Source organism: Leguminivora glycinivorella, chromosome 17 (genome assembly GCF_023078275.1).
Source record: "Leguminivora glycinivorella isolate SPB_JAAS2020 chromosome 17, LegGlyc_1.1, whole genome shotgun sequence".
NCBI classification, from domain to species: domain Eukaryota; kingdom Metazoa; phylum Arthropoda; class Insecta; order Lepidoptera; family Tortricidae; genus Leguminivora; species Leguminivora glycinivorella.
In genome coordinates this window covers 19,109,553-19,135,665 of record NC_062987.1, presented here as the reverse complement: position 1 = coordinate 19,135,665, position 26,113 = coordinate 19,109,553, and the positions used below count along the sequence as shown (strand labels likewise).

The 26,113-nt window shown below is 38.7% G+C and overlaps 1 pseudogene; it reads left to right on the top strand.

Annotated features, from left to right (window-relative positions):
- Window positions 1-1,843: 1,843 nt before the first annotated feature.
- On the top strand, window positions 1,844-25,636 carry LOC125235623 (annotated as a pseudogene).
- Window positions 25,637-26,113: the final 477 nt, after the last annotated feature.

Below are 26,113 nucleotides of genomic sequence, written 5' to 3'. Positions count from 1 at the left end.
GAGAAGGACTGAGAATATTGGAATGCTGCGACAGAAGCGACTTCGTGTACAGAGTGGAAAAAAATGGGTGTCTAATAGGGATATTTATACGTTATAACTGGCTTGTTACGCAACTAATCGTATCAAAATCAAAATCAAAATAATTTATTCAGCTAATAGGCCACAGGGGCACTTTTACACGGCACATGTACATATTTAGAAAATATTTAAAATTGAGTTGAAATTACAATTGATACTATTATATACTAATTCTAAGTTCTAACTAAAGTTAACAATTAATTAGAGATGTAGAAGGTCTCTAAATGTCGAATTACAACCAAGAACTACACTAAATAATAATAATACACTAAATACAACTACACTAAATAGTAATAATGATGACATATGTATATAGCTGTAATATTGTTGACAACGTATGCTTAATATTAATAAAGATGAATATGAATATGAATAAATATAAAAAGTACAAATACAAAAAAAAAAGTCTAAAATTACTTTAGAGGTGCAAATGACTCTAAATGTCACAACTAAAGATAAAATGTATATTAACTTAATCTAATTCTCCTTAGAGATGTATGTCAAAATCATATATTTAATATATTCACTAAAAGAAAGGAAACAAGCGACAACCAAACAAAATGTCCTAATTTAATAAAAATTAGAATTAAAGTTACTAAGTTATAACAGCCCCAGAAAGCTTAAACAGACCGGTCTTCACAGACGTATTTGAGGACATATCTAATATGTACCTCTAGTATCGTTTCGTAACGTGTTCCGATTAGTAGTCACTAAAGTTACCCAATTACTAAAGTTATTGACAGAGTCATAAGATATGATAAGCTAAGTTATACTACTATTTAAATATATGCATCTCGCTCACATTGATACGTTATTAGTAGTAGATATCATTCATCATTATAGAAAATAAGTACATAATCTATGTTTAAAACGCCCTCGTATCTCTTCAACAAGCTCTCTTGTATCAAGCTACGCGAACGCCGTAACTGTGGGTTTCAACTGTTAACGCCGCGTCATGCTTCTGCAGCTTTTCGAGGAAGTTATCGCTATTCTGCCTCCCGCTGCTGGAATAATGTGCCACCGCCTTTGAGGAACCTATGTACTTATTTTCTATAATGATGAATGATATCTACTAATAATAACGTATCAATGTGAGCGAGATGCATATATTTAAATAGTAGTATAACTTAGCTTATCATATTTTATGACTCTATCATCTGACAGCATTATAATTATGTTAAATACATATTATATCAGACTGTTCCGATAATTAAGTACCTACCTATTTGAATTTTGTAAACCGATTAAAAAGACCTGTCTCAGTTTTTTTTTACTTTTTCCTAATTATAAAACACTAGCTTTTGCCCGCGACTTCGCTCGCGTTAGAAAGAGATAAAATGTAGCCTATGTCACTCTCCATCCGTTCAACTATCTCCATTTAAAAACTCACTACAATTCGTCGCTCCGTTTTGCCGTGAAGGACGGACAAACAAACAGACACACACACTTTCCCATTTATAATATTAGTATGGGTGATCAACGAAGTCTCTAATTGTAACACCTTGTATGACAACTTCAGCACTTCTTTCTTGTGTCAGTTATAATGGTTTTTTAACTCTTGATCAAACACCAACATTAACTATTAAATAGGTATGTAGATAAAATATCATAAAAAGTCCATTGCATAACACAAAATTAAATCCATTGATTTTATAAAAACCTCCCTGAATTTATTCATAACCGACAAGTCCATTCTCTTCTAATATTCTATGCAGGGCGGGCGGGCCTCCGACCGCCCTCTTATCAGTACGCCACCGTCCGCCCGCCCAACCGCACGCGGTGAGTTTCTACCATTTCTACTATTTTTACTACTACTATACTACTATTACTACCATCTACTTACGCTACTAGAGCGTTCAAGTCTGTGCGTTCGATTTTTAAACAGATTTCCGTTTTGTGCGATGTTATTTGATTTTATTAAAGATTTGAGCTTTAAGATTCGTCTATGGAACCTTTTAGTTCTGATATTAAACAGTATTGATGAAACTCATTATTGTTGATTGTAATTAAGATAGTTTATGTGTGGTAATAGCTTAGTGACTATATTAAAGTAGGTGAAATTATTAAACAGGCATAATGGGCAATGATAGTGCCTTGGAAGCAAATGTTCTGGGTTTGAATTCGGTAAGGACATTTATTTGAGTGACAAACATAATACATAATATTTGTGCATGGGTTTTTTTATGTATTTATGAATTTTATATTATCTTCGGTTACCGCGATAGTTACTCACGAAATAAAACTATGGAAAGCGTAAAATGAATTTACAAATAAATTTAAATTCAATTTAAAAAATAAATTCAATTAAAATTAATTAAGTAAATAGTAAATTCATTATACGCGATTTAATCCGTTTCCATAGTTTTATTTCATATTTATCAATTGTTTGTGTAACATGTCTCCCAATATTCATATCTATTTAATTATTGAAACGAATGTTGTCATAAATTATAACAACCGTATATTTAAATTAGTTGGTCAAGTACCTATTACCAAAGACCTATTATAACTTCGTATAGACAGATAAAGTCTAAGAAAAAAACGTACCCCAAAACCATACAGAAAAGGGTACGGTGAGCTAGATGGCGATACACCTTTGGGGTACGCTCGGCTAGATGGCGCTAATATTAATATTTGACATTTTAAAACATATCAAGCTAAGAATATGGGCCAAATTGTCAAAACTGAGGTTCAAAAGTTGTAAGCCTGTGTCGAGAGATGGCAGCCTATGCACTGTGATTACACATTTTACTTTGACAGTAACTCTCTTTATTACTCGATCCTCTTTGCTATTACTTATGCGGCGGATTTCTCGTAAAAAAGAAAACGTGTGCGTATCGGGCCACGCTCAGTGTAGGGTTCCATCGTAGCTTCCCGTTCGTAAGTGTCTCCACTTATGGGTTTAAAACAATTCCACCATTTAAAAGCTCATACCCGTCCCTGACCCCACCAATTTCAAGAACAATCTTAACGCGAAATTACCCAAAGTACCTACAATCTTGTAGATTCTGACTTATTTAATAGGCTAGTCTCCTACTAGTCAAATCAGCTTCTTTTTAAGAACTGTCAAAACGATTTGCTAATAGTACATTAAATTACGATACAAGTGCGTAAAAAAGGAAGTTGAAAAAGGAAGTAAAACATGACCGAAGGGAGTGTTTTAAATCGACACGAGTTACGAATTTCCTTTTCGCACGTGTATCGTACGACGTTTTTCAGTACAGATGGCCCTCCGTAAAAAAAGTTTACGACCGATACAAGTGCGTAAAAAAGGAAGTTCGAAACGAGTGGCAGTGTTTTAAATAATGAACCACTTCTCGCACTAGTGCGTAAAAAAAACACCATCTGTACTGAAAAATATTTTATTTTAAGTATAGGAAACTAGCCTATTCTATTTTAGATTATTACCTATTTATTTATAGGCAGATACAGTTAATTTTTGACCATTTTGAGCTTTTGACTGTTACTTTGAGTGTTACGGGAAACACAGCGATTTGACAGCTTTATTTTAGGGGGCCCGGTTTCTTTTAGTAGTTTTCCGAGGTGTGCGTGACTCGACGTCTTTATTGATAGGAAGCACGGAAGGTGAGACGTTGAATAGGTAACGTCCGCTTCTTCGCACATAAAAGTAAATGATAGATGCGTATAGTCACCGGCATACATAAGTGATGATTTCTGTACCTTGTCGCTTTTAATCGTGTCAATTTCGTATGACATTTAAAACACCACGTTAATGTGACAAGGTAGGTATCTTATTGTAGGTGAGAAAATCACCGTGTTTTTTTTTTGCCGTAAATTGGACAGGTTCATTATCAGGAACCAGTGTAAAATACACCGTGCATTTAGTTTTTGTTTTTACGTTAAATTGGACACGTCGTTAAGGCCTCATTATCAGGAAGTGAAAGGATTCTATAGTTGCACGATTGCATTTAGTTAAATTCGCAAAAAAACCCGCTCCGTGACGCTAATTTTCAGTAAGGACCAGGGTGGCTAGCCGAATGGCACAATCGCTCACGAAACGCTCACGAAACGAAGCGCTAGTAGATATCTATCTCTATCGCGCTTGCGTATTGGCGCGACAGAGCCAGCGGCGTATCGCTTTCGTTTGGCGTCGGAGAAATGCCATTCGGCTACGGGGCCAGGCCCCGTAGCCGAATGGCATTTCTCCGACGCCAAACGAAAACGAAACGTAGTCCGGCTCTGTCGCGCCAATACGCAAGAGCGATAGGGATAGATATCTACTAGCGTTTCGTTTCGTGAGCGTTTGTGCCATTCGGCTACGCACCCAGGAGTTGGACTAGGTGGCACTCAGTAAATGGACTATATGTATACAAATTGTTAATGAAAACTGAATACTAAATAAACCAAAGTTAGCTTAAATCTTAGTGTTTGAGTGTAATGTATGTAAATGTAAATATGTGTGAGTGTGCACGATTGCCTAAGTGTTGCATTTTTGCTTAGCCAGTATGAATTTACGAAGGTGAATTTTAAAAGTGGATATGGTTTTAGAATTGCGTACTGGTGGTGGCAAATCGTTCCAACACTTTGTGGCAGCGAAACGGAAGCTGCCACGGAGCGGTGTGGAGGAACTGTGAGTCGTATTCACTGCTTCCAGTACTTCCACAGGTGGTAAATCATCTTTATTACTAGATTCACCTACTTTTATCAATTTTATAGCAGTTAATTTGACTTTATTCAAGGTCAAATTACTTTACTCACTAGTGGATAAAATGCGTTTTTACCCGCTGGTATTAAAGGACAAAACACGTGTTTCCGAGCTAGTGAGGGGAAAAATATTTTTTATCATTTTCATACATAATAAATTAATTAATCAGTGTGAGAGACCCTTAAAAATAACATTCAAGTTAATGTCAAGTGATTGACGGCATAATGTCAAAACAAATAACATTAGGAAGTGGTAAAATGGTCATTTATTTATAAACAACATAAAAATAATATAATAAACACCTAAATTAAAACTTACAATAAAACTTATAAATAAAATATTTGGCCCAGGTCTTGCTCGTTGGGTAAGGTGCCCAGAAGGCTGGCCGCATTGCCCCGCTGGATAGCAATGCTGATCCGCTGAGCAAGGTATTGACCAGCCCTCTGGTCACCAGAAGCGTCTATAAGGCGCTTAGATAGCTCCTTGTAGAGGCAACGCGCACTTGGCCCCCACGGCCCCATGGTTTCAACCCCAAACGCCGCAAATATGTAACTACTGCCGAGGGTGACATACTTGCGACGCTTGAGGTCTTCAGCCAATGATGCAGCCACCCCAGCACCAACTTTGGTGCCTGGAACATGGGACGGCGCCAGGGTATCTACACAAGTAGCATCCCAGACAAGCGGCCGACCCATACTCCAAGGCACCAGCGTCATTCCGTCAGGCCTCTTGCCGTCAACCCTGGCCAGTCCATTGGGTTCGAGGACGGCCGGCACTTTTGCACTAACAAGGGCCCTCCGGATGACATCGTTGAGGCTGGCGTGGCGAGGAATTCTCCCAGCACTTCGGCTGCATGAAAGGCCGTGGTGGCCAAGATTATCCACCATAACTCCGCACTGACACCGATGGGGCATATTTGTTGATGCCCCTATTCTGAGGCAGGTAGCCAACCGGAATGTGGTATTGTCCAGCAATGTACCTATTGTGATGGATGGTAGTGTCTGCAGCCACAGACCCGACTCCCATTCCGCAGTAGCGAGGAGGCGAGCCCGATCTGTCGAATCAAGAGCCGTCTCTAGGAGGCGGTCCCTTGTTAGACGACAGAGAGGTTCGTCCCATTGCCTCTGCGAACATGGGTTGACAGGCGGGTCTGTGTTGGGGCATGTTAGCTGCCAAACATTCTTGGCCTCGGTACAGTGCGCAGCCTCCAGGACCCCAATGGAAGGGGCTAAAATTTTCCCGATGAGGATTTGAGCACCGTGTACCGAAGCCAAGAAAGCAGGCAGCGCCATACTAGAAATTTTTCGGATGCCCAAGCCGCCCAACCTGATGGGTAGGCTAGCCTGGGTCCATGTTATTTCGCCAAAGGATATATTGAAGATGGTGGTGAGAGTTTCCAAAACTAAGCTATCCAAATTTGAGATCAAAGAAGGGTGTTTCCAGAGGTGTGAACCACGGAGGATGTATGTAAATTTTGGTACAAATAAACAGTGTTTTATGATGCAATATGCCGAATGTATGTTAATTTGAGCCAGACGATGTGTAGATGCTTTAAAATTTTCGATTTTTGTGTCTATGAAATTATTAAATGATTGGTCCATGATGGGGCAACCAAGGAGGTGAAGCGTTTCTTTGTTAATAGTTTTTATTCCAGGAGCTACTTGTTCGAACTGTTCAAATACTTGCTCTTTGTTTGGACAAGTCTCTGAAACAAAGAGTTCGCATTTCGAAAAGTTGAGGGATAAGCCAATGTTTTTTAATGTTTCTAAATCATCAAGAACTGAAATTGCTTCACCACCGAGGGTGCCGTCATCTAGGTACCATATGTTCAATTTAGAATTTAGATTTTTAATTATGGGATGAATGGCGAGACTGAATATTGCTGGACCGAGAGGGTCGCCTTGTTGACAACCTACGGAAGAAAACAAAGGGTCAGTTTGGTAGAACAATTTAGAGGGGGAACTGTAGCACTGCCAGAGAAAGTTATAAGTAGATGGAATTTTATCCTTTATTTGTGTCAACAAGGCGCACCTGTCTACTGAATTAAAAGCATTGGAGACATCCACCTTCAGAATAACATCTCCTGCTTGGCGCTCTACATATGTCCGTACAGCGTGGACAGCAGCTTACTTTACAGTGGTAAAATGTGTCACACACGTATGCAGTAATTTTTTTAATAACTCGATAACCGTAAGAGTTATTAATGGTTGATCTAATGAAACTTCCCTTTAAGTTAACGGAATTCAATAAAAACACGGTGTATTGGTACTTATTAGATGGACATAATAAGTACATCTAGGTACTCAGTATACTCACAACTCTCATTTCAGTCCCTATCTTTATACTAAGTTACAACTCTCATTTCAGTCCCTATTTTTCAGAAAATAAGTACACCTAAGTTAAATTTATTATACATGAAGAGATCGAGCGATAAAGCTTGTTTTACCTTTAAGTTGTTGGACAGTTGTTTTTTTGAGCAAGCAACAGTATTTGTATTGTATTGTATTGTATACCAAAGACCTCGACTCCCTATGGCGAGCTAAGTTCACAGTGATTGTGATAAAAATAAGATAAGATAAGAATAATTTATTTTTCAAGTAGGCATATTACACTGTGCTTATGAACGTCAAATAAAGCTAAGTAGACGTTTTATTAAAGTAAACGTCATATTTAATAATTGACCCCTGACGCAAAAACGACGGGGTGTTATAAGTTTGATGTGTCTGTCTGTCTGTTTGTGTGTGTGTCTGTCTGTGGCATCGTAACTCCCGAACCGAAGAACCGTTTTAAATTAAGATTTTATTTCTGGGAAAGCTGAATTAGTCGGGAGTGCCATGTTTAATGAAAATTGGTCAACTATGTCGCGGTGGGAAGTTTTTTTTAATTGTGTGGTTAGGTTAGTTTGACGTAACCCTTTCGCAATCAGTGAAATCAAAATCGTTGTCAATTTATCTTGGACTGGCTCTGCCCAGATAATTCTATCAATCATACACAACCATCTCAGCCAAATTCATTACAAGAGCGGGGGGGTCCCATCAATAGGGGGGAGCCGGGATAGGGGGAGGGAGGTGATATTCTGATTAAACAGACGGCACGAACGCGATACGGCCGTGTAAATGATGATTTAGGTGAGTAAGTTAGTATAACCTGGTAACTTTATTGTATAGGAAAATAATACAGTACAAGAGTTTTCAATGATTCATTTTTTTATTATTAATCCTCTTTATTAATTTTAATTCTTAGGCTAGGTTTTATAATATGATTATAAAAGTAAAATACAAAACCACATACAAAACAATACAAAATATATAAACACATTATAAAAAACCTAACCTAGGGTGCTGTAACTAAATCTCCGCTCACCTTACTTATTTACTTACTTGACTAACCAACAGTATAGCTAACCCCCCTTTAAATATACCCCGTAAATTTGGCCTTGTGATCGTCTAGCGTAAATAAGTAGAACCCTTCGATGTGAACCGCGATAACCTAGATCCTTTAATGAGTATCAGCTGTATTTTTGACTAATTTTTAAATTTTTATTTTTTTATATTTTGAGGAAGAATAAAGATTATTGTAGCATAATAATATAGTGTTATAGAAGATTTACCTTGAAAAACTAGTTAGCAACACTAAGTGTCCCGCAGCCACACCGAAAAATCAGAAATTGCTACCACAATTATTAATTTCACTCAAATAAATTAAGTAATAAGAGTTTTTATAAATTACCAGTTTTACCACATATTTTAAGATAGTAAACACCACATTTAAAGTCCATTAAAACCATATAAATACACGCCTATCAATTATACTTCAAAACCAATCGTAAAACAGCCCTAATTTCATAGAAATAGTGTGTGACGCTACCCTAATCCTATTGTTTTCCCTACTCTAACATATCTGAAACACAGACCCTCACTTACCATAGATCTTGTGTTCAGAATATGTATAAGTGTATCCCTACTAGAACTGTACAGTTCAGCCAGCGAAGCTGAGATAGGCAACCTATAGGCTTGTGTCGGTCAGATCCCCCCCTCTGCTCTTGCCCGCGGGCTAGGGTAGCAGAGAGTAGATCGCCCTATCCGTGTATATATCCAGTATTCTAGGACACACCAGTACCAGCCACATGGGAGACCCAGCTGCGATCAAACTTTACTTAGATATGGATCAATCACAACCGAAATCCCCAGCGACCAACGCCAGCATGGACCAGAGCACCGAGTAAATAAATATATATATATATAGGACCCCAGCCTCAAATACTGCCGACTTCAGTGAGCAAGGATTACTCCTAATGTCTTTCGTCAATCGTGAAAGTCCTCACTTCCATCTAACAGTTGGACTCTTTGAGACCGGTGAGAAAGTACGCCTTTTGTAAGTAAATAAAGACGCCCAAGCCCTCCACTTGGAACAAAAAGACCCCTAAACGCCTTATGTTTAACACCGCGAGGTATAAAGCGCTTAGCCGGACAACAGTCTGTCACAAACAATGATCTGGCTTATAACTTTCACAAAATAACCCCATAGAAAATTACTCAATTCAATTTTACTGACCAACTAAACAAACGAGTGAAGTTTCCTTTACGTGCTATAATCTAAGCTTAGTTTTGCAAGAATTACTCCCTACAAAACCAAACACAGACTTATCTCCAAGCACCAGCCATACATCGACCCAGTCTTTGTATTGCTTAACGGTACTCATGAAACAAAGCACAGAAAACTTCACTATACACAACAATTTAAATGTAACACTACACTATAAATAGAACACTAAATTAACCCCACAACTGACGGTAAAGCAATTCCACCACAGGTCCAAGTTCAACTGTACGACGATATTGTCCCCGCACAATCGAACAAAGACACAATTTCAAAGTTTACAATCACTTAGAATAATTTCCAAGTAAAAACAAACAGAGAAATAATAGCAGGACAACTTCACTCACCAGTATAACACACGAAAGCCAGAGACACTGTTAGTCTTGTGGATATTGTAAGAATGACACGCGTCGGCTCGCTCCGACCCTTTTATATATTCAAAGAGTGACAGGCGACAAAAAGGGCGACTGGCGACAAAAGGGGCGACTGGCGACAAAAGGGGCGACTGGCGACAACTATGGCGACAAAAGGGGCGACTGGCGACAAATATGGCGACAAAAGGGGCGACTGGCGACAAATATGGCGACAAAAGGGGCGACTGGCGACAAAATGGGCGACTGGCGACAAATATGGCGACAAAAGGGGCGACTGGCGACAAAATGGGCGACTGGCGACAAATATGGCGACAAAAGGGGCGACTGGCGACAAAAGGGGCGACTGGCGACAAATATGGCGACAAAAGGGGCGACTGGCGACAAATATGGCGACAAAAGGGGCGACTGGCGACAAAAGGGGCGACTGGCGACAAATATGGCGACAAAAGGGGCGACTGGCGACAAAAGGGGCGACTGGCGACAAATAACAATGGATAGCCGCTAAATTACACTCATAAGTAAAAGGTCATAACTGTTTTGTTTACTAAGTCGTACGCCTTAGGCATTAATGTCCAAGACAGCTCAGCACGTACGTTTTTGCTTCTCAATAGTAACATCTGCATGACTGCACGTGTTCCAAAGTGATATAGGAATAATTTTATTGATACCTAGTTAAGCGACGAAGAGTTATGTATTGCGGTTAGTATAGGTATGCAGATATTTTTTTTTTTGTTAAAGGGTTTTAGTTAGATTTGTAGATCAAATACGCAGTAAAATATCATTTTTGTTTCTAAATGCTACATTAAACACATCCAGAAAGTATACTACTAATCATTATCAACTTTCATGACCTGTGATTGAAATCAAGACATAATATTGGAACGCTACTCAGTTGACAACTGTCAGTGTCAGTATTTCATCCATGTGAACGTAGTTTGTTGATAAATATGTTTTTCCAACCTGTTTTGCATCGAATAACAGTGAATTTTATGAGTGAAAACGTGACTATACATGTGATAAAGCTTCAAATATATTATTTGTCAAAATATCCAATGAAATCCCAAAGAAAATATGCACCAAGAAAGTTGGTCAAGGAAAAGTTGATTCGCCGTAAGTTTTATATGTAATAACGAGTCCATTTCCTCGTCATAGACGCTTGTTCTGTTACAGTGCCGCCAGCAGCCGGGGCAGGGCCCAAGCTGCCGGTGGTTAGGACTGCAGAGAGAGGAACCGTCGGACTATCCGCGCCGTGTCCAAGATCACCGCCTTCTGCATCTGACCCTTATTAGAGTCTTATTATTAATAATTTTTCCTCAGTCACCCGTTGACCACGAACGCTGTAAAGAGTTCGAAACGTCGGGATGTATTTTAAATTCATTATGCGCGATTTAATCCGTTTCCATAGTTTTATTTTATTATTAATTATTATTATTTGTATCTCCGTTTGAAACTCTCTTCGAGCCCGATCATTTATAATAAGGCGTGTGTGAGGATATAGATCCAACACGTAGAGGCCGTTTGGAGAGCTTTGATGTCATGTAGAACGCCTGCTGGAACCCATTCACAGGTACAGATACCCGTGAACCGGTTTCAACAGGAATTGGAAGCTATTGTAGATAATATGGATAGAACACTTTAAGTTCTCGCGCTTTGTACACATATTTAAAGTCACACACAGGTCTAACGTCTAACGCGATTAATTAACATTATTTTTACCTTTTTTCCCAACGTTTCGGCCAGGATGCAGTGCAATTAACCTGGCCGAAACGTTGATAAAAAAGGAAAAAATGTTAATTAATCGCGTTCGACCTGTGTGTGACTTTATATGGATAGAGTATTGGTCTATGGTTTAAGCTTGGGTGGAAAAAAGACTGGGATATTGCAAAGAAATCGGACACCTGCCATAACATTGTTCACAAGTTATCAAGGCAGGTGGTGACTCGCTACTCGATAGATGGGCACCTGATTTGCCATCATAAAGACGGCCAGGCGCAAGACACAGACAAACAGAACGTCAAACTTATAACACCTCGTCGTTTTTGCGTCGGGGGTTAAAAATACTAAATCGTCTCTTTATTAAATGTGCGCATTATCTATGGAAACTATCGAGTATATTATAACTGCAACTGCCTATAAAGGTTACCATACCAAGCTAACATTTAAAGGTCGGTTGCACGGACGGGCAGAGTGAAGGCTTAATAAATTTATAAAAGTACTAGCTTTCGTCCGCGGCTTCGCTCGCGTTAAATTCGAAAATCTCCCCTTTTAGGGAAGTGGGGGCATTCGCACGGCTTTAGGCTTTCCTAAAGGTAAGAAGGCTATTATTTCCCTAAAGGTAAAAACAAGTAATAACTGAGTGTTACAAAAATTCCATATAGTATACGTTTTCGTATTTTATGTACTCAATTTAGACAAGAAACAATTCGTAATGTCCTTATTTTTAACCCCAGACGCAAAAACGACGGGTCGTTATAAGTTTTACGTGTCTGTCTGTCTGTCTGTTTGTTTGTCTGCATCGTAGCTCCCGAACGGATGAACCGATTTCGATTTAGTTTTTTTTATTTCAAAGCTGTGTTAGTCGGGAATGTTCTTAGCCATGTTTCATGAAAATCGGTCCACTAGGTCGCGGTCGGGGGGTTTTTCAAAATTTTAATGTTGTGGTTATATATATTTTTAATAGCTTAAGCTGTGAAATTACAAAATAAAGTAATAAAAGAAAGATTTCCGAAAAGTATTCATATGATAGAAAGAGATAAATGATTATTAGTGGCTTTCAACTTTATACACCGTGGACATGAAAAACCCGAAAAAAATTAACCACGCATTTTTGATGTAAAAACAAGCAAACAATATTACGTATGACTTTTGTAATTTTTGGAAAAAAGAAAACGCTGCATATCTAACGTTTATGTATAAGGGTGTAAATCTATAGTATCAAGGTCGTATCATAAAAAATCTTGAAATAAACGTTCAAAATGTCGCCGGCAAATAATATTTTACCGGTCCACGAGTCCATCGACCCAAGGACGAGTCTTCGTAAATCCAATCCGGTTGAAAGCATTCTCTGCCCAACAGTGGCGGGGCGTGAAAATGGTCGTTGGGAAAGCCGGAGGGGTTTTTGGAATCTGTTTTGTATGGACTTCTACAGATACTAGAGAATTTTAGGGAACCCGTTGGGAATCGAGTTGTATCGACGCTCCGCCACTGCTGCCCAATAAACCTGGGAAAGTTTGCCCGAAGTATTGATTCGCTTTAGTTATTTAATGGTATGAAGGGACGGTATTACAACGTGTATTTTTAATGTCAGATACATATACACCCTGTTTTTATTTAATTCCGTTAACTTTAAGGGAAGGTTCTTTAGATCAAATACAATCAATTTCTCTAAGAAACTAACGTCTTAACTCTTACGGTTATCGAGTTATTAAAAAAATTAAGATAATTACTGAACACGTGTGTGACAGCCTTTACCAATTCCTGATGTTATTTGTTTTGACACGTGCCGTCAATCACTTGACAGTGACACTAACTTGAATGTCATTCTTAAGGGTCTCTCATACTAATAAATTCATTTATTATGTATGGAATGATATTTTTTTTTGCGAATTTATCTAAAAGTTATATACAGGGTGGTGGGGAACGTAGCTACGTGTCGAATTTAACGGAAAACAAAAAAAAACAAGGTGTATACTTTCATATGACGATGTGACGTGTAAATTATACTTTATGAATAAATGATTGATTGATTGATTGGTAGAACAACAAAGATTGAGTCTTGGAACCCTTAGAACTGGCTTACGTGTGTTATTTACTGGTCCGTCTCAATACAAATTTTACATGGCGCAGTCGGTAGGACACGAACCTACGCTCCCAAACGGATTCTGATTTCAAATCATATCAGATTTTAACTAATGAATGAATGTTAAAAATGAATGAATGAATGTTTATTCACAATAACATACAGGGTGGGGCCTGTAACAAAACAAAAAATCAAACTGTAGGCTACACTCCTTAAACTGACCAACATTTGTTCAGTGACTTTTAAAAATTATGAAGTCTTTAAATTTTTAATTTTTCATACAAAACAAATATTAGCTTCAATGTACGCCATTATTGTTGTCATTGACGTTGTCTGTCACACTTTAGACTTAACAGAATTCGCAATACATTACCTCTTAGAAAAAACTTTCAAGGGTGATAAAATTCAAAATACAAGTTATTTTTAAAAGTCGCTGAACAAATGTTGATCAGTATAAGGAGAATAGCCTACAGTTAAATTTTTTGCTTTTGTTACAGGCCCCACTCTGTATATGGTGCAATACTGTTTTAAAACAACAAACAACATAGTTTAAGACTGAGATTCGCCTTAGACTATGTTTCCCTACGGGTTTTGTAGAGGATAACTACGAGCTACGCCGCGAAATACTCAAATACTGTTTTGTTTAGTACATGAGAAGTAGTATAGTAATAGGTACCTATAATTATGTACTACCGAAGCAAATATCATACTTTTCCCATATAAAAAAAAATCGTGTCTAACTCAAACGATGATTAAATAGGTAGGTATACGAAACAACGAAAAATCAAGGTTTATACACCGTGTTTCCGGTAACACTCAAAACCTCAGACACCCCAACTGATTTTTATTTTTTTAAACTCATCTAGAGTATTCATCTTTTAATCTGATGGTTACTTTTTTTTTAATTGAATTTTAAATTTTTTGTACAGCTCTACTTGACTTTTATCTCTACACTCAATAAAATAATTGCTAACTTCCACCATAAACCACAAAACTATTTATTTGTGTACGTTACTGCAACGACATAAGGTTTACCAATAGACAGCTAAGATGTCACTGTAAAACACTTTAAAGCTCACAGTAAACTTCAAATTGGACAGGTAATCGCAGTAAGCAAATTTAAACCCAATGTTTAAAATGACAAGGTTGTAATTAGGTACGAGTTCAATTTGTTATGACATGATTAAATATTAAGATTAAACTTACAAACAACGTCAAACTCGTAGCGAAAAAATAATCGTCCAAGTAACCAGCCAGTATTAATACCCCTAAATACTGAAAAAGGTAAACAACCTCTAGCAATGCGACATACACAATGTTGTCTTACGAGTACAATAGAATAGGCACGTAAAAAATAACTAATAATACAAATTTAAATAAAAATATTACCCCCATCAAGATATAGCTGAATCGATTCTACTCTCGATTCTGAACAAACTGTTTTCAGGTTTTTAGTGTTAAGTGAAACACGGTATATATGTTCAAAATATCGGAATACGCCTCTATTAGTTCTACCAAAGCGATAAAAAGTGTGTTCCGATATTTTGAGCACTTCGTCCGCTCCGATATATATGATAATTGTACCTACGCAGGGCGAAAATACGTATTCAAGGTCATGACTTACGGACGTGACGAAATTCGGAAAAGTCGGGAATTGAACATCCTTGAAAATGTACCGTACAAAGAGGATCGAGTATACATACGGAGTTACATATCGTCACTACTTTAAAAAAACTTGTATCTTCGTCTGTCAATGAAAAGAAAATTGTACTAAGTATGTATGGAATGCATATAGACTTACTGCGTTTTAACTTTGAGGAACAGCGTGAGATACGAGATGTTTTAAAAGTAGTGACGATATGTCTTTGGTACCGTATAAGTATAACTTGGAAAATCGACGGTATATTAACACTTTACGCGGCGCTACGACATTACGGGGAAACCCATAATCTACGCTTCTACGAGCGGTGTGCCCGACAGTCGGGTTCTTGGTAGCGAAAGTGTTAAAACATTCGAAGAAAATATTAAGGACAAAGGCATAATAAGGGCGAAGGTCTTGTGATGAAATGGGAAACGAAAATATTGTTAGATCAAGAACGATAAAAGCCAAGGAACGCAAGGAAGGACACACGTATAAAAGGTAAAGAAAACACGGAAACACGGCCACGCGGGGTTTTTTTTTTTTGGTTATGTTACTTAGTTTTTAAGTTTTATGTTATTATAATCTTTTCAATGTCTTTTATACAGTACCAAAGAGGATCGAGTATTATAGAGAGTTACTGTCAAAATAAAATGTGTAATCACAGTGCATAGACTGCCATCTCTCGACTCAAGCTTAAAACGACTTTTGAACCTCAGTTTTGACAATTTGACCCATATTCTTAGTTGATATGTGTTAAAATGTCAAATATTAATATTAACGCCATCTAGCCGAGCGTTCCCCAAAGGTGTAACGCCATCTAGGCCACCGTACCTTTTTCTCTAGGGCTTTGAGGTACGTTTTTAGGGTTCCGTAGTCAACTAGGAACCCTTATAGTTTCGCCATGTCTGTCTGTCCGTCCGTCCGTCCGTCCGTCCTTCCGTCCGTCCGTCCGTCCGTCCGTCCGTCCGTCCGTCCGTCCGCGGATAATCTCAGTAACCGTTAGCACTAGAAAGCTGAAATTTGGTACCAATATGTATTTCAATTACGCCGACAAAGTGCAAAAATAAAAAAATGGAAAGAAATGTTTTATTAGGGTACCCCCCCTACATGTAAAGTGGGGGCTGATATTTTTTTTCATTCCAACCCCAACGTGTGATATATTGTTGGATAGGTATTTAAAAATGAATAAGGGTTTGCTAAGATAGTTTTTTGATAATATTAGTATTTTCGGAAATAATCGCTCCTAAAGGATAAAAAAGTGCGTCCCCACCCCTCTAACTTTTGAACCGTATGTTTAAAAAATATGAAAAAAATCACAAAAGTAGAACTTTATAAAGACTTTCTAGGAAAATTGTTTTGAACTTGATAGGTTCAGTAGTTTTTGATAAAAATACGGAAAACTACGGAACCCTACACTGAGCGTGGCCCGACACGCTCTTGGCCGGTTTTTTCTTAGACTTTATCCGTCTATACGGATTGTCTTTGACAGTACACAAAATGTACTAAATATTTATGTAATAAATAATTTACCTACTGAATTTATACGAAAAGTTAATCATTCTCCTTGCGTTATCCCGGCATTTGCCACGGCTCATGGGAGCCTGGGGTCCAAAAGTTAATATCTGAATATATTTGCCATAATACATTTGCTGAAAAAGTGCATGGCGAATTTATAAATGAATTCATTAATAATTTCTCCATCACTTTTGCAGCTGATAGTACCTACTTACTACAACCCCCACAAAATTAAACCAAACCAAAAATTTAACTAGTTTACACAAAAACACAGATTTTAATTTGCTCAAGTTATGCTTTACGTCCTGTTTAAGAAACTATGCGCTATGAAAGTCAGTTTAATCTCAATATGTTTACTTGCTATGGATAAATAGTTATTTGTTATACAAGAGTGCGAAGTTGTATTTTAACGCCGAGTGTGGAATTGAAAAACGAGCAAGCGAAAGGATTCTATAGTTGAACCACGAGCGAAGTGAGTGGTTCTAGAATAGAATCCTGAGTTGCGAGTACCAAATTTTTCAATACACGAGAAGTAAAATATATTTTGCAGTCAGCTTGTGTAACATAAAACTTTCCCCTCACTATAGCGAGGACAGTACAACGCAAAAAACGCGTTTATCACTGCTTCCAGTAGTTCCACAGGTGGTAAAACATCTTCATCACTAGATTAACCCACTTTTATCAATTTTAAAGCAGAAAATTTGCCTCTATTCAAGGTCAAATTACTTTATCCACTAGTGGATAAAATGCGTTTTTACCCGCTGGTATTAAAGGACAAAACACGTCTTTCCGAGCTAGTGAGGGGAAAATTAAATTATGTAGTCCCCAACTTGTTCACGACATGTTGGAACTTAAGACTCCACTAATTGAGTTGGCAAGTCAGGCTTCGGCGTCGCTCTTTGATCTTGGTTTACAGACCACTTTCTAACACAAGCCTGTAGATGGGCCATTTTTTTCAAAGTTGTCCACCCCACTTTTTTTGGATTTGGAAATTTTTATGTGGTTTCCACTCAGAATCGCAAGCTCTTTCAATTCTAATAGGAGAAAAAAAGTGTCCCAAGATTTTTTCCAATTCCGTTACCATTTTTTCATACATTTTATATGGCGGTAACGGAATGGAAGGTTTAAAAATTGGGACAATTTTTTTCTCCTATCAGGATCGAAAGACTAGAAAACTATTAAAAACTAAGTGCATGGTCGTAGAAAAAGTATTGTATGCAACGGTGTTTAACTGAGTCAAAATATTCTCGTGGCGTCTTTGTTAACAATTTTCGACTTTGCCCCAAATAACCCAAAATAACCCACACTACTCGTCTTTTTTGACCTCCTTTAAACGCCGGTTGCATAAAATACTATAATGGGCCAAGGCGCGTTGATTTTCTGCGATTCCCAAATCTCAGTTTTTTGTCTACGTTACCGTTCTTACTCCTTACTTTGGTAATGTCGGAAAGGGCTGGAAATACTCGTACTAGTGGTTCTGTGACATACTTAAAAGGGTTTTAGGACTTTTAGGACGCCATTCAATATTAATATTGAACTTAAGTTTTATTTTACTATTTGTGTTTTTATGGTTAAATAGTTAGGTAACTGATTGTACGGAGTCTGTTACATGTATTCTGCTTTTTGCTTGATTGAGTTGGCCGCAAGTCCCCAGTGTACTCGGAAGTAGTTAGAAATTCAGAGAAACGTACGGACTCCTTGGTATATAGTTTTGTAGTGTAGTGTTGCATTATGTGTATCAGTACAAGTATAAGTAGAGGTCCTAAGTAGCGAATGTGTAGGGCATTTATTTGCTTTTTTGCATCTTTCTTGTCACATTAACGATGTCACTTCTTTATTACTTAATTATATGTAATTATAATGACCGGTGTGGTGACGGGCTAAGAATTTCACCACCCGCTTTCGGTGGGTATCGTAGAAGTCGACAGTGGGATATTGGGTTCAATTGTGGTGTAGGGTGCATTGGGGAAATTTCGAAGTACAGAAATGCTCGGGTAATTCCGAAAGGGGAGTCTTGATATGATAGATACAATGGTGATTTTTATGTAACTTCCGAAATTAGGCGACTTTCGAAATCACTCCAATGCAGTGTGATAATTCAGTTTTTTAACTCCTTAAATGGTGAGTGGCACTAAATCTTGAGCAGTTTCATGTTCTTTGCTAAAGCTTTGGAAAAGGCGTGACTTTATGTATGTATGTATTTATAACGAATAATTCTTCATAAAGCATGTAAATCAAAAAGGCAAAAGCGATAACCTAAAAATGTCCCTGACGTCTATCAAGGGAGAATCCAGGGCTCAATAAAAATTCCCTTTGGAAGCAATTTGGCCGTGACAGCAGGCGTTCCACTCGCCTGCCGAACTCGCTTAGTTGAACCAGCCGGCGTAGCTCGAATGACAATCAGCTGGCCTTGTCGAAATGACAATCAGTGAGCTTAGCCGAAATGACAATGACAATCAACCGGCCTAGCCGAGATGACAATCAACCGGCCTAGCCGAGATGACAATCGTTGACGCTAGAGGCCGATCGAAACGCAGTCTGGCTCTGTCACACCAATACAGAAGAGAATAGAATAGAATAGAATCCGTTTTATTCGTAAACAATATTTATGAATGACATAGAAGAATAGAGTGCCACGAAATGGCCTCACCTCAGCATATTGCTGGCGACTTCCAGCGCTGGTCTTCCGGTGAGAACATTAAGTGAGAAAAATCACGGAAGGTAACAGACAAAAATAAAGAAACACGAAGAGCGATACAGATCTACGATAACAGTATTGTAATATCACTTCTACAATATATTAGTTAAGTTTTGCTGAAAAAAAGGAGTGTAAGTTTTGTACTTAGCATAGGTTAGGTACCTAACTTACAAACTTTTTGTTACCGGTGGCTCTGGCTCAACTCCCATCGCATATGCTCGGTAAGAGATCGGAATATCCGTGTCAGCCCAGCCTCCCGAATACCCGGATTATCCGGCCAAGGTCGAACGGGACAGAACCAATCAACCGGACGTCTGTACGGATCGAGATAACAGATACACACAGACTACAGAGTATAACTAAAGTCGGTAATTTTGCTGAAGTGTGCAGTCCGCTGTTAATGTAATCTACAAGTATTACCAGTGGAAATTGTTTGATAATTGTCTCTCGATCTCGTTAGGTATCTTAAACAGCAATAAATAGATAAATACAACTTGAAGTTGCAGAACATTCTCAAAATTTCCGTAAACTGGAAAGTTTCTCCTCCTAAGGCCCAGCCATACAAACTGCCACCGAAATTTCAACTTATTATTTAAATAATACGATTGTTACTATTTAAATCTAACACATTCATTACTTATTTTCATGACTCAGGTTAACTGGAAGAGATCTTTATAAGGGTTTAGTTCGCCTTTGTACTCCCTTGTCTTCCTTATATTTAATTTTGATGTCTTGTATATTTTACGTTGGTGGTACAATAAAGAGTTTACTTACTTACTTATAGTGCAGAGAAAAGGGTTTTATTTCTTTTCAAAATGGAACGAAACTAAACAACTGAAACTCTGTTCCAATTTAATATACTTAATTGAAATTTAATCGAAATGAATAAGTACTACATGTAGGTCCTTGAGCCTTAGGAGGCTATCGACATTGGAGTTGTCAAATGACTAGCATTTCATGCTAGCGGCGACCGTAAGAATAATTTACCTAATTCAATGCCATAAGATTACACAGAATAGCCTCCACAATAGCCTACCAGCCGAGCACATAGTGAATAGTGGGGTGGGCCACCCCAGTGCAGGAAAATGGAAATAAAATGTCCCGCTTCGAGTAATTAAATCGATACGGAACGACCCAGCCTCCCTCCGAAACACGGATAACCGGTCAAGGCCGATAGGAACATAGGTATCTGGTATTGGCGAAGAGGGTTCAAGGCCGGTTCAAATATTTTTTTGTTGGATTGCGTTCCAAGATTTAAAGCTAACACTTTATGTTCTGTCTTCGAAATAGCGATGAATATCTGTGAGTGCTTTATTATTATATGGATATTTTCCGTTACATTTTGCATATGAGAATTGTGTATTTAACAGTGCCGGCCGTTATTGGCTGAGACGCCTGAGACAACGAAGAAACGAAACGTTATATTTTTCTCTATTACACTATTGGGGAATTCCACGAGAATGTCGCTTAAGACATGCAATTTTTCTAATACTTCTGAAGACGCTAAGAAAGTGAAGTTGTGTCTGAAAACCTTTCATGACTGCGTTAACCAATTGTCAGTATTTTCTCGAGCTTTACAGATTTGATTGATATAGCTGCCATACAAGGGAAAAGCATGTCGTAAGCGACTTTCTCGTGGAATGCCCCTAATATGGAAATGTGATAGAGAGACACGCATTAGGTATTCTCGACTCTTAATATCAATATCTCAAAAATTCAAAATGTTCCTAATTAATTCCAGAGATGGCGCGCTTCGTGACAATAACTCCTGACATGCGCGACGGCGTACTTCAGCACCTGCGCGAGAGTTTCTTCGCTGATGAGCCCCTGAATAAGGCCGTAGGGCTTTGCCAGAGAGGGCAGCCTCATGCTGCTCTTGAGAGGCTCTGTGTTGCCACCATCGCTGATGGACTGTCAGTGGCTGCTGTGGATGGTGATACGGTAAGTTAAACCTAAAACAAAATGAGCTCCTTAACAAGCCTATGGGGCTTTGCCAGAGGGTCCGGTCCCATAATGCACTTGAGAGGTTGTGTGTTGCTACTATCGCTAACTGATGGTCTTTCGGTTGCTGCTGTGGATAAGGCCGTGGATCATTGTCAGAGAGAGCAGCCTCACGCAGCGCTTGAGTCCCGAGAATTTAGTGGCCCCAGAAACTATCAATACTAGGTGTACATTCGAACCTGAGCAAGTGCGATATTTTATGCCCCCTTTTCAGGAGAGCTATGAATTGGGTCCTGAATATAACAAGTTGGTAAGAGTCCGTCAAGTCCAAATACGAGTATAAATAGTGAAAATATAAAATTGGCTACTGGGTGGTTTCTGCGTCCGTCATTTCTTACAGAGTAGGAAAGAGAGAGAGCAGCCTCACGCAGCGCTTGAGTCCCGAGAATTTAGTGGCCCCAGAAACTATCAATACTAGGTGTACATTCGAACCTGAGCAAGTGCGATATTTTATGCCCCCTTTTCAGGAGAGCTATGAATTGGGTCCTGAATATAACAAGTTGGTAAGAGTCCGTCAAGTCCAAATACGAGTATAAATAGTGAAAATATAAAATTGGTGGGTGGTTTCTGCGTCCGTTTTTGGACTCAGTATATATGCTTGTTCATAAAAACAGTATTTTTTACTGTAAGGCGGTGCAACTATGAAAACTATTACTGTAGTTCTGTAGTTTACTGAATAAAACTTGGATTATTTTTTAAATTAACTAAATAACCGTTTATAGTGGGTTGCTGCAGCAATGACTTATAGCATGGTAGCATTTCCAGCTATTCGGAAAAGGTCCAATAGTACTTTACTATGTATCTTTAGTTTCTTACTGAATGACATATATATTTCCTGTCTTCCAGGTGTTAGGCGTGGCCTTAAACGGCATTTTATGACCAGGAGACATCGAGCAGTCCATCGACTTGATCCAGCAGTCATCAGACGAGAAATACAACAAGATCTTCACGATCCTGTACAATGTGAGCCACGAGCTGAACCTCTTCGAGACCTTCCAAGTTGACAGGTATTTAATACCGATGATGATAAAGTATAAGGGGTCCTCGTAATGGTAATTGAACGGGACTAAATGTTACTGACCTTAATTAAAGTGTGATTAATTAGTATACATCAAAGTGTCAATAGAGTAATCGAAGACCCGATACTAACCTTTTTCTTACGATCATTCCCTTTGAACTGATTATGGTCATCAGTGGAGGATCCGCCACCACTAATTCATCGCATTTCTGATGACGGAAAAGTTGGTTAGATGAAGTCTCGTTCCTTTCCCCCTACTCCTCCTTACCTCCTTCTATCCTTCCAAATCTAAGAAAAAACAAAATCTAAGGCGTCACATTTTTGTCAATTACTTTTTAAATTTTATCTTTATAGTTATTGATGTATAATATTGTAGGTATAATCAGTAGCTAAATGTCTAATCGTGATTGGTGGCCATCAGCAATCATGATACTGCGGAACACCGCGTTTTTGGCAAAGAGCTAACAAGCTCTTTGCCAAAAAATGTACTTAGTCCCTTTTTTAGGGTTCCGTAGTCAACTAGGAACCCTTATAGTTTCGCTATGTCTGTCTGTCCGTCCGTCCGTCCGTCCGCGGATAATCTCAGTAACCGTAAGCACTAGAAAGTTGAAATTTGGTACCAATATGTATATCACGTCACTACAATGACAGTACAAATTCAAGCCTCCAAAACATCAATACCACTTCGAAGAGGGGTGCGCCAAGGTGACGTTATATCTCCAAAGCTTTTCACAAATGCTCTAGAAGATGTATTTAAACACTGTAGCTGGGACGGCATGGGCATAAAAATAGATGGAACGTATTTAAACCACCTACGTTTTGCTGACGACATCGTTCTACTTGCAGAGACACCTGAAGATCTCGAACAAATGCTTAATGATCTAAGCCAGACATCGATGCAAGTTGGTCTAAAAATGAATATGGAGAAAACGAAGTGGATGAGCACTGCTAAAAACGCAACCATAACATTAGAAGGCAAAACGATGGAGAGAGTAAGCGAGTACATATATTTGGGCCAAAAAATAACGCTTGAAGGTGACCCCCTGGATGCTGAAATTAGTAGGCGCATTCAATTGGGATGGGGCGCATTTGGCAAGCTGGGCGATGTTTTCAAGTCCAAAATTCCACAGTCACTGAAAACCAGAGTCTACAACCAATGTGTCCTCCCAGTAATGACCTATGCGTGCGAGACATGGACGCTAACCGCTGGACGAATTCGCCAATTAAGAGTGGCCCAAAGAGCTATGGAGCGCGCGATGCTCGGAATTTCATTGCGAGACAGAATCCGAAATGAGGAGATTCGCCAACGCACGAAAGTTACCGACATCGCGAAGAGGATTGCGCAACTAAAGTGGGAATGGGCCGGTCATATTTGTCGAAGAGTTGACGACCGATGGGGCCGGATAGTATTGCTGTGGAGACCTAGACTGGGAAGCCGAGGTGAAGGGAAACCACGAGCCAGATGGTCGGACGACATCAGAAAGACGGCAGGGCCGACCTGGCACAGAACCGCCGCTTATAGAACAGAATGGAAATCCATGAAAGAGGCATATGTTCAGCAGTGGACGCAAATATGCTGAGAAGAAAGAAGAAGAGAAGATGTATATCAATCACGCCAACAAAGTGCAAAAATAAAAAATCGAAAAAAATGTTTTATTATCCCCCTACATGTAAAGTGGGGGCTAATATTTTTTTCATTCCAACCCCAACGTGTGATATATTGTTGGATAGGTATTTAAAAATTAATAAGGGTTTACTAAGATTGTTTTTTGATAATATTAATATTTTCGGAAATAATCGCTCCTAAAGGAAAAAAAGTGCGTCGCCCACTCTAACTTTTGAATCCTATGTTTAAGAAATATGAAAAAAATCACAAAAGTAGAACTTTATAAAGACTTTCTAGGAAAATTGTTTTGAACTCCTGGATAGGTTCAGTAGTTTTTGAGAAAAATACGAAAAACTACGGAACCCTACACTGAGCGTGGCCCGACACGCTCTTGGCCGGTTTTTTTATTATGGACTGATCGGCGATTGTCCTTAGTCACACCACTCACACCTGATGGAAAGTGAATATAGTCTGTCCATTTCACAATGTAAGCAATAGCAAAACTACGTATAGTCACATCTCGGACACTGGCGATCAAATATATGAAAGAGACGCGTTCCTATTGGTTTTCAATTCTTATAGGTACCTATTTAACACAGAAACATACGTTTACAGGATCCTGGAGTGCCGCATTGTGTCCGTGTCTGAGCAGGCAAGAGGACAAGGTTTAGCCAAGGAACTGATGAGGAGGAGCATTGAGATAGCCAAGGATAATGGGTTCAAGGTATTTTCTACCACATTTTAGATTTTTAATTTATTTGCCAAACTGGCGAAAATATAACGTAAGCTAAGCAGACCATTCTTTACCGCCGTAGTTTTATATAAAATGAGTGTATTTCCTTAATCAATTATACAACAGTGTCAACAGTTTAAAAGTATCATAAACACTAAATACTTGCTAGGTATTACTAAATGTTAGTAATCTCACAAAAAACTGTCATCCCAAACATTAATTCAATTGGACTTTCAGCTAATTTGATAAAAGCAACTTTGAGAAAGCGGACTGGATCCGTCCAATATTAATTTTTTCGTTGAAAATCTTTCTATATAGAGAACGATTTGACTCGATTTGTTTGTTACCACAGATTTACCCCTTCTTTTGAGTTTTAAAGTTTGTACTCATATATTGAATTAACTGGTTTAGGTTTATTCGTTAATACATAGACTTAATTATTTGATATGTAAACATAGAAATATATACATTAAAGACTAATAAAATACTATAAAATAAGTAATAGAAATATATACAAGAATACTAAACTAAACTAAAGAGAGAATAAAACTATGTACTAACTTAAAATTAACTTATAAATAAAAAATACTGCCTGTCGTTACTATATGTTATGGTGCCCAGAAGGCTGGCAGCGTTACCTCTGGATAGCCAGACTTAATCTCTGGCCGAAGTAGCTGCCAGCTCTCAGCTTTGAGTTTTTGTTTTATTTCAATCGTCCCTGTTAACTCTTCCAGCTGTTCAAAGTGGACGCAACCGGCGCCTTCTCCCAGCGCATCTGCCAGAGCTTAGGCTTCGCACGCTCCGGCGGGTCCCGTACGCGGAGTATTGCGACGCCAGCGGAGCGCCCGTGTTCGACGTGCCGCCGCCACACGACTCTCTGTGCATCATGGTTTTGGAGATACTCTGAATAAAGGTTGGCCGGAAAAACATTTGACCTAGGTAAAACCTATGTCTGCCCAGGCCGAACGACAAACGCCGCAGAAAAGCAGTCTGGCTCTGTCGCCCCAATAGATTGCATTTCTGCGCCAAACGACGAAATGCAATCTATCTCTATCGATCTTGCGTATTGGCGCGACATAGCCAGACTGCATTTATTTCTGCTTCGTTTGGCTACGGGGCTTGACGCAATTTCGCTTCTCTTGTTGGATTGTGCGCTGTAAAACAGTTGCCATTTTTTGGCCTCTCTTTATTTGGGAACGCAAAAGTCTTGTAAATCGATAGACGAAATTTCGTTACCAGAGTGCGTAGACAAGTTGCAATCGTTCTCATTTCTTAGCGTATCATAGTTATCTCCATGTCGCTTCTCTGTATTTAGTTTCAGCACGACAGACACCATAGTGTTTAACTCGCTATGCAGCGTTAAAAATGGCGTCTTATCTACCCA